Source organism: Crocuta crocuta, unplaced genomic scaffold, assembly GCF_008692635.1.
Source record: "Crocuta crocuta isolate KB4526 unplaced genomic scaffold, BGI_CrCroc_1.0 scaffold779, whole genome shotgun sequence".
Classification (NCBI taxonomy): domain Eukaryota; kingdom Metazoa; phylum Chordata; class Mammalia; order Carnivora; family Hyaenidae; genus Crocuta; species Crocuta crocuta.
In genome coordinates, this window is record NW_027531185.1 from 548,440 (window position 1) to 559,208 (window position 10,769).

The following is a 10,769-nucleotide window of genomic DNA, read 5'->3' on the forward strand; positions in this document are numbered from 1 at the left end:
AATGAGAATTCACGAGAAAATGAGACCACCTTTAGTTTTGGACAGGGAAAACTTCCTGAAGGAGGCAGAATGTACACTTTGACAAGAGGACATTGGGTGGAGGGGCGCCTGGGTGGCTTAGTCGGTTAAGCGTCCGACTTTCGCTTAGGTCATGATCTCGCAGTTCGTGGGTTCGAGCCCCGCGTCGGGCTCTGTGCTGACTGCCAGCTCAGAGCCTGGAGCCTGTTTCTGAGTCTGTGTCTCCCTCTCTCTCTGACCCTCCCCTGCTCACGCTGTCTCTCTCTCTCTCTCTCCTAGAAATAAATAAAAATATTAAAAAAAAAAAAGAGGACATTGGGTGGGAAGGGCATTCCTGGTAGAAAGAATGGTGTAAACAGAGGCACAGAAGTAGGGAAGCGTACAGCGTGTTTGAGAAACTGTGGTGTATGGTTTGGTTTGTGCCCTGGCAGTGTGAGAGCAGTAGCACGGGCAAGGAAGTATCAAGGTGAGTGGGACTGGGTCAGATGCTAAGGACTCTGAATGCCAGCTGGCCAAGGGGAAGTCACTGCATCATTCATTCATTCGTTCATTCAAGCCACACTTGTTGAGTGGTACTATATATCAAGCATTGTGCCATGGAAAGGTTTATGACTGAATTAAGGAGGCCAACGTGCTAAAGAAAGAACTGCAACCTTGTGCAACAGGAGCTGTTATAGAAGAGGGGCAGCTGGGTGGCTCAGTCGGTTAAGCGTCTGACTTCAGCTCAGGTCATGATCTCATAGTCATGAGTTTGAGCCCTGCATCAAGCTCTGTCTAACAGCTCAGAGCCTGGAGCCTGCTTCAGATTCTGTGTCTCCCTCTCTTTCTGCCCCTCCACCACTCAGGCTCTGTTTCTCTCTTTCTCAAAAACAAATAAACATTAAAATTTTTTTTTTGAAAAAGCTGTGATAGAAGACAGGTCTCTCATCTTCCTATGACAGAGGAAGGGAGAAGTTAACTCTGCTTGTTTTGCTCAGAAATAGCTTCTCAAAGGTGGCAGAATTCCAGAGAATTGACCAGGGCTTGAGTGTTACAATTATGTTGCACCTGCCCAGTACTTTTTGACTTACATATCACGTCCACATGTTTTTTTAGTCCTCCCATAACTCTGTGGGGCAGAGTATTAGTCCCATTTTACAGATGACAGAAACTGAGGTCGAGTGGTAAAGCAAGAAGTAACACCATTGGAGGGAAATGGCATAACCTTTGGAATCCATGAGATCTGAATTCCACTTCTAGCTCCACCTACTCCTTGCTGGTTGGGTGACAGTGAGCAAGAAACTTAACCTTGTGGAGCCTCAGTTTCCCTACCCATAAAATAGGGATAATACATTTGATTCATTCAACTAATACTTGAGCATATATTAAGTGCTCCATAAATGCTACTTTATTTAATCCTTGCCCTTAAATGGCTTGCCTGAGGTCATACAACTAGTCAAAACTCAAACCCGGGCCCTTTGACTCCTTAGAAGTAAGAGAAAGGCTGGCGGTTAAGGCTGAACAGGAAAAGGTATTGGCTATATTAGGATAATCACCTTCAAGGGAAGTTATAGCAGCAAGCCTTACTCAAGCTTACAACAAGGAGAATGAAGGCTAGACATTGGGATGATCTTGCTGACAAGATTGTTAGTCACCTACAAGAAGAGCTGTGGCTTTGGGGGCCTGGGAGATCTCTAACAACAGGAACCATCCCAATGAGTATGAGCTGGGGTAAGGCAGCTCATCCAGAGGAAGAGGAACAATGAGATTATCAAGGCTGCAGACTGGAAAGGACCCAAATGGGTCATCTGGTCCAGCCCCCTGCCTCTGGGCAGATTCTTCTGGAACCAGACAGATGAGAATCTCTCCTGTGTTTCAAAGTCTTCAGGGGAAGAGATTCCTCAGCCTCCTGGGTCATTGTAGAACAGGTTCTCATAGCTCACATCCAGAAAGGTTTTTGTTTGTTTCTTTGTTTGTTTGGCTGATTACAATTCCTCCTGGTGTCATTTCAGCCTTTAATGGGAAAGTGGAAAATTTCTTGCCCCATTTTGTGCGGCCCCACTAAGCAGAGAGGAATGATCATATCCTATTTGTTGATGAATAGCTGCCAACTCCCAAGGGAAGGCAATGGCCAGCACCTGGGACCCTCCATAACAGCCCACCAAGCTCTCTAGGCTCCTGGGCAGTACATCTGCCCAGGCACACAGGCCATCCACATACCCCCTGACAGGCCCTACTTCCTGGTTGGCAGCCAACTGTAGTCCAACCCAGCCTTCAAGACTAAAGGTCACTTCTTATGTGAAACTGTCCCCAATCTGTCCAGTGGGAGGAATCCATTCCCTCCTTCATTTCCATTTTGTACTAACTTCACTTGGGGGATCTGAAGTAGTATTGGGTTGTGGGCCAAAATAATTAAATGTTGGCAATTTAAGATGGTTCAACCCAAATTGTTTAACTGTCTACTTCTGCCTGCAGACTGTAGAGGATGGATTGTATTAATCTCTGTACACTCCTCCATGCTCATTGCTTCCCCTCTCCTACACCTAAGTGACTGGAATGATACTTTAAGCACCAATGTGGCCAAAGCATATCTATTAAATTTGTTCAATAGTTACAACAAAAAATAATTTGGATTGGCCTTTACCAAACACCATTTTTACATTGTCTCACTTAATCTTCATAACCATTCTATGAAGAAGACCCTCTCATTTCCCCATGGGGAAACCGAGGCATGAAGTTGCTTGCCTAGGGTCATGCCGCAATGGTGACCCAGGATCTCTGCCTTTACTAGCCATGCTTAAAACTTGGCCCGAAACTTGAGAGAATCCAAAGCCCTCCCCAGGATTTCTGTGACATTCATTCAATGGTTTGCTGCCTGGATTCTGCTTTCTTCTGCCAGAAGCAAGACCCAGATCCTTCACTCTTTGCCTTAAGCTTCCTGTGAGGGGAATGACTCTGGCTGGAGTTTGGAGGAGTGGAGGTAATGAGAAGGAGTCACCAGGCAGTATTGAAGAAGTAGGATCTTCATTTTGCCAATTATGCTTCCTCCTGGCTCCTCGGGAATAACAAAAATCTTCAATTTGTCTCACCTCAGAGGCCCAAGTCTCTCCGGGGCTAGCCCAAAGCAAGACTACCAAGGCTACTTTTCAATAAAGGTGGTGTCCATGCAAGTTCACTTCCAAGTGTCCAAGGGACACAGTTTTTCTTTCTTTCTCGGNTCAGTGTTTCTCCTAAGAATGGTGCTCATATTGCTTGTATCGAGAGGATGCTAAGGGGTACCTAAACAACGATGTACATGTCAATGGTGATATATTTATGGTAAAGTTTACTAGGAAAAAAAGCACATCCAGCACACCACAAATGATATCATGGGTATCATTGCTTAGTATGACACTAAGGTAAATATTCAAGTTTACTTTTCCAGAAGTGAGTCAATTTAAATATTTTTAATGTTTCATTTATCTTTGAGGGAAAGAGAGGCAGAGTATGAGTGGGGAAGGGGCAGAGAGAGAGGGAGATAGAATCCATGAAGCAGGCTCCAGTTTCTGTCAGCACAGAGCATAACATGGGGCTTGAACCCAGGAACCACGAGATCATGACCTGAGCCGACGTCGTCGGACGCTTAATGGACTGAGCCACTCAGGCATCCCCAGAAGTGAGTGCATTTAAAGAAAGATAGCCAGTAAATAAAGAAACAGGTGGGATAAAACTATGGCAAAAGTCATGGTGGTGGCATGTGTTCACATGATATTTAGGAAGGCTTCTACTCTTCCTTCTCATATTCCCAGAAAGACCCAATCACAAAGCAGTCCGGGGAAGCCTGGCCAGGAGCTCTGCATGGAAGGAATCTTCACCATGTGGCTGAAGTTGGGCAGCCTGAAGGAGGACTTGTGGATTCAAGTGGATGTTCCTTGCTATTCCAGCTTGACCTCTTTTTAGAAATCTCCTTCTCTGCCTGGAGACAGAGGGCAATCTCCAAGAGACACTGGACCTCATTCACTTTGATAGATCTAGCACCTAGTGCAGTGCCTGGTACATAATAAGTGTTCAATAAACATTAGTCAAGTAAATAACTGAGCTTTGAATTCCTCGTGTAAAGTAAGAAGAATACTTTCGACTGTAAAAAGTTATAGTGAGGATGAAATTCACTAAGGTACCAGAAAGCAGTTTGCTCTGGGCCTAGCATATATTTGGTCCTCAGTTAGAGTGTGTGTGGTGGGAAGGGACATTATTATTGCTGTGGCTACTGTAAGGGGATAACATGAGCTGGGCATTGCAGGAGGTATGGCAGGCAAGGAGAAACTACGGGTGAGGCCCTAGCATCTCAATTTACAACTGAACCTGGAGTCTTCTTAGGCCTGTGCACACACTCTTGTCCCCACTCCCACTGAATGCGACCAGAAGCACTCATCTGCTTATACCTCATGCGGAAGGAAGGTCAGGCCTGGATTGCCTCTCTAAGTGTTCCCTGCTCAGTGTCTGATCCAGGCACCGGAGCCAAACTGCCCCAGGCATGTGGTTTCCCAGGCACCTGAGGGTCGTCCAAGTGGCCCCCTCCCTGCCAGATCCCCCAGTGGGGTTTGAGTTCCTCCCCCACATGGCCTGCTGGGCGTTGGTGCCCCAAGAGCAAAGAGCAATGGATCTCAGGCTCTGTGGAGGGAGCCCCTCCTCCTCTTACACCTGGGAAGGCCAACACCAGCAGACCAGCCTCAGAGGTCGGAAAACCCCCTGTGGCCCCAGAAGCACAAGAAGGGTCTGTTTCTGTGGCTAATGCAACAGTCTTTCTTGGGGTGTGAGGTCTGGCTGTTTCAGGGCATGCAGAACCCAAGAGGGGCCAACTCCCACAGAGAAAGGGGCTGTGTGCAACTGTTTACAGGTACCTCTCATTATAGACACAGGCAGGGACCTAGAGTGTTAGAGCTGGCCCAGCGGTTCCCAAACCTGGCTGCATCTGAACCATCCCAGGGGCATGTTAAAAAAACAGATTTTCAGGCCCAGAATCAGCTGGAAATGGGGGTAGTTCTGGAGTAGTATTGATTTAGTCCAATTTGCAAACTACTGCCATATAGTTCATTCTTTAAACACACACACACAGACACACACACACACACACAGCAAGATGGCAGAGAAGTAAGGAGCTCGTACATTTCGCTCGCCCCCATCTCTCACAGAAAAGGCTTGAAGCCATAGGACACTGAACCGCAGGAGTCTGGGAGAAAAAGAGACAGTCCACTAAGAAGACAACCTCATAGGCACGTGAGTGTGAACTGGGGAAGATAAAAATGGGCCTGGACCCCGAGAAACAGAGGGAGGGGAGGGAACTCCTTCGTGGGGAGCCATGGAGAGATGAGGGGAAGAGAAAGAGTGGCTGAAACTGCTCATAGGAATGTCCCTGGAGAAGAGAAAAACCTCAGCTCGGACTGAGAGTGATCCTACTTCTAGCTGTGGTGCTGACTTTGGGCTGGGTGTCCCGGTCCCAGGCGGCAGGCACCAGGAGAAACTGCTCCGCTGCTCTCCTGGCTCGATCCCCAGATGGGAAGCGGTCCAGCCTGTGGGCTTTTATTTTGGGCGGTATCAATAAAGCCCATGGACTAAGACCTGGAAACGAGGCAGGGCTTAGGACACAGACTACGACCCACCTTGGCTACACCTGCAGCACAAGGAGATCGGACCCAAAAGAGTGATTTGCAACCCTTGGTTTGAGAAGGTACTGGGGCGCTGCCATTTTTCTCCCCACAACCACCAAGGCAGGACCTCAGGGAGCAGCCCGTGGGACTTCAGTGGAGGCTAGACCTGCCTACACCAAACGACGCCCATCCCGGCTAAAGAGCTGTTGTTGTTTTTTTTTTTTTGTTTTTTGTTTTTTGTTTTTTGTTTTTTGTTTTTTAACCAGAGCCCGGGGCAAGACCAACATGGATGCACTGTCATGATTAATTCTAGATCAATTCTTTCTATTCAGATACATTTTCCCTTGTCTCATTCTCATCCTTCCTCTCTGCGGGGCTGGGCACTCTGGTCATTGGTTTGGTTAAACAGTAACACTTGATCCATTCTCTAGATGCACATTCTACACCTCCGTCACTACCTTCCTATCTCTCTCTCTGGAAAAATCACACTACACAGTTTCTTTGAGTAACACTCTCTTCGTTTCGTTCTCCTTGCCTCCTACCATATTCTCCTCTTTCTCTCTCTGAATTAAGCCTCTTAGTCTCTCTGCCTGGTCATTGTCCAATTTCGCTTTCTCCCCGCCCCTGTCATTTCGCTCTTTGTATATGCTCTTCCATCAGCACTGCATACACCCTGCTCTTTATTTGTAGCTGGGAATTCTGGTTTTATCCCTTTAGACTGTCCTTTGTCTTTTGGGTTTTTTTCTTTTTTTTCCTTTTTTTCTTTTTCCCTTTTGGTTTGCATCTTTGTTGGATTTGTCTGTGCATTTGCGTGCCTTTGTTCCCTATGTGTTTGTCTGTCTGTTCTCCATTCCAGGGATGCCTCAAGAAACAAGCTAAAGTACACATGGTGGAGAGTCAAAAATACCACTACGAGTAGGGAGATAAAATAACCAAAGTCTCAACAAGAGAGACCAAGAGACATCATTCAAAGAACACTTCCTGAACAGACAGGCCCTGGACAGTCAATGAGCCTTCTTTAGTATAGCAGTACTCGCAGGTGAGAGTGCATAACAAGTTTTTAAAACTAACAAGAGACAGAAAGCTAGCCAAAATGATGAAACAGAAGAACTCTAAAAAAATTACAGGGTGAAATGACAGCTAATCAAAACAGATATAAGCAACATAACTGAACAAAAATTTAGAACAATAGTCATAAAATTAATCGGTGGGCTTGAAAAAGGCATGGAAGACATCAGAGAAGCTATTACTACAAAGACTATGGAGCTTCAAAATAGTTGTGATGAATATTTAAAAATGCTATAAATGAGTTGCATAATAACTTGGAGGCATCCAATGCACGGATTGAAGAGGCAGACAGGAGAATAGGTGAATTAGAAAAAACAATTAAGAAAAAAGAGGAAGCCTAGAAAAAGAGAGATAAACTGATCCAGGAGCATGAAAGGAGAGCTCAAGAACTGAGTGATACAATCAAATGGAACAATATCTGTATCATAGGAATTCCAGAAGAGGAAGAAAGAAGGATAGGCGCTGAAGGAATACTTGAACAAATTATAGCTGAGAACTTCCCCAATCTAGGGATGGAAACAGACATTGAAATCCAAGAGGCACAGAGAACTCCCCTTAGACATAACTTGANAAAATTACAGGGTGAAATGACAGCTAATCAAAACAGATATAAGCAACATAACTGAACAAAAATTTAGAACAATAGTCATAAAATTAATCGGTGGGCTTGAAAAAGGCATGGAAGACATCAGAGAAGCTATTACTACAAAGACTATGGAGCTTCAAAATAGTTGTGATGAATATTTAAAAATGCTATAAATGAGTTGCATAATAACTTGGAGGCATCCAATGCACGGATTGAAGAGGCAGACAGGAGAATAGGTGAATTAGAAAAAACAATTAAGAAAAAAGAGGAAGCCTAGAAAAAGAGAGATAAACTGATCCAGGAGCATGAAAGGAGAGCTCAAGAACTGAGTGATACAATCAAATGGAACAATATCTGTATCATAGGAATTCCAGAAGAGGAAGAAAGAAGGATAGGCGCTGAAGGAATACTTGAACAAATTATAGCTGAGAACTTCCCCAATCTAGGGATGGAAACAGACATTGAAATCCAAGAGGCACAGAGAACTCCCCTTAGACATAACTTGAATCGATCTTCTGCACGACATATAGTGAAACTGGCAAAATATAAGGACAAGAGAGAATTCTGAAAGCAGCTAGGGATAAAAGGGCCCTAATATAAAAAAGAAAACCTATGAGAGTAGTTACAGACCTATCTACTGAAACTTGGCAGGCCAGAAAGGAATGGCAGGAAATCTTCAACGTGATGAACAGAAAAAATATGCAGACAAGAATCCGCTACCCAGCAAGCCTGTCATTCAGAATAGAAGGAGAGATAAAGGTCTTCCCAAATAAACAAAAATTGAAAGAATTTGTCACCACTAAACCAGCCCTACAAGAATCCTGAGGGGGACTCTATGAGGGAAATGTCGCTAGAGACACCACAAGGTACCAGAGACACCACCACAGACATGAATCCTACAGAGAACATAATGACTCTAAACCTACTTTTCAGTAATAGCACTGAATGTAAATGGACTAAATGCTCCAATCAAAAGACATAGGGTATCAGAATGGATAAAAAAACAAAATCCATCTATTTGTTGTCTACAAGAACCTCATTTTAGACCTGAGGACACCTTCANTTCCCTTTTGGTTTGCATCTTTGTTGGATTTGTCTGTGCATTTGCGTGCCTTTGTTCCCTATGTGTTTGTCTGTCTGTTCTCCATTCCAGGGATGCCTCAAGAAACAAGCTAAAGTACACATGGTGGAGAGTCAAAAATACCACTACGAGTAGGGAGATAAAATAACCAAAGTCTCAACAAGAGAGACCAAGAGACATCATTCAAAGAACACTTCCTGAACAGACAGGCCCTGGACAGTCAATGAGCCTTCTTTAGTATAGCAGTACTCGCAGGTGAGAGTGCATAACAAGTTTTTAAAACTAACANAGAGAGCACCCAAATCGACAAAATCATGAATGAAAATGGATTTATTAAAACCAAACCCTCTGAAGTACAAGCAATTATCAGGGAATACTATGAAAAATTATATACCAACAAACTGGACAACTTAGAAGAAATGGACAAATTCCTAAACACATACACACTACCATAATTCAAAACGGAAAAAGGTAGAAAATCTGAACAGACCCGTCACTGGTGAAGAAATCAGATCAGTTATCAAAAATCTCCCAACAAATAGGAGCCCTGAGCTAGATGGCTTCCCTGGGAAATTCTACCAGACATTTAAATCAGAGTTACTACCCATTCTTCTCAAGCTATTCCAAAAAATAGAAATCAAAGGAAAACTTCCGGACTCATGCTATGAAGTCAATATCACTTTGATTCCCAAGCCAGACAGACACCCAGCAAAAAAGGAGAACTACAGGCCAATATCCTTGATGAATAAGGATGCAAATATCCTCAACAAGATACTTGCAAATTGAATGCAACAGCACATGAAAAGAATTATCCACCATGATCAAGTGGGATTCATTTCTGGGATATAGGGCTGGATCAATATTCACAAATCAATCAATGTGATCCATCACATTAACAATAGAAAAGATAAAAACCATATGATCCTGTAGATAGATGCAGAAAAACCATTTGACAGAATACAGCATCCCTTCTTGATAGTCAGATCCCCTCGAGAAAGTCAGGATAGAAGGAACTTACTTATACACCATAAAAGCCGTTTATGAGAAGACCTCAGCTAAAATCATCCTCACTGGGGAAAAACTGACAGCTTTCACCCTGAGATCACCCTGAGTGCACGACAGAGATGTGCACTCTCACCACTGTTGTTTAACATAGTGCTAGAAGTTCTAGCATCAGCAATCAGACAATAAAAGGAAATAAAAAGTATCAGAATTGGCAAAGAAGTAGTCAAACTTTCACTTTTTGCAGATGACATGATACTGTACATAGAAAACCTGACAGACTCCACCAGAAGCCTACTAGAACTGATCCAGGAGATCAGCAAAGTTGCAGGATACAAAATAAACGTACAGAACTCGGTTGCATTTTTATACACCAATAATGAAGCAACAGGAAGAGAAATCAAGAAACTGATCCTATTCACAATTTCACAAAAAGCCATAAAATACCTAGCAATAAACCTAATGAAAGATATGAGATCTGTATGATGAAAACTATAGAAAACTTATGAAGGAAATTGAAGAAGACACAAAGAAATGGAAAAACATTCCATGCTCATGGATCGGAAGAATAAATATTGTTACAATGTCATTACTGCCCAAAGCAATCTACACATTCACTGCANTAATGTTCTCAATGTTCACCCATGTTGTAGCATGTGTCAGTGCTTCATTTCTTTTTATTGCTAAATAGTATTCCATTTTCTGAATATACAGTGTTTTGTGAATTCATTCACCAGTTGATGGGCTTTGGGGCTGTTTTCACCTTTTGGCCCACTATGAATACTGCTGCTGTAAACCTGTAGTGTCAAGGTCTTATGTGGACATGTGGTTTCATTTCTCTTGAGTACACACCAATGAGTGGAACTGCTGCATCAAATGGTCATTCTATTTTGAACTTTTGGAGTCACTGTCAGACTGTCTTCTATAGTAGCTGTACCATTTTACATTCCCACCAGCAATGGATTAGTATTCCAGTTTTTCTACTTCCTCACCAACACTTGTTATTTTCCAAGTTTCTTATTTTTTAATTAATTAATTAATTAATTAATTAAAAAGTGAGAGGGAGATACAGAATCTGAAACAGGCTCCAGGCTCTGAGCTAGCTGTCAGCACAGAGCCCAATGAGGGGCTCGAACTCATGAACCGTGAGATCATGACTTGAGCCTAAGTTGGACGCTTAACCGACTGAGCCACCCAGGTGCCCCTATTTTTTTTTTATGTTTTTATTTTATTTTTGAGAGACAGAGAGACAAAGAAGGAGCAGGGGAGGGGCAGAGAGAGAGGGAGACACAGAATATGAAGCAGGCCCCAGGCTCTGAACTGTTGACACAGAGTCCAACACGGGGCTTGAACTCGCAGACTGTGAGATCATGACCTGATCTGAAATTGGATGTTTAACCGGGGCCCC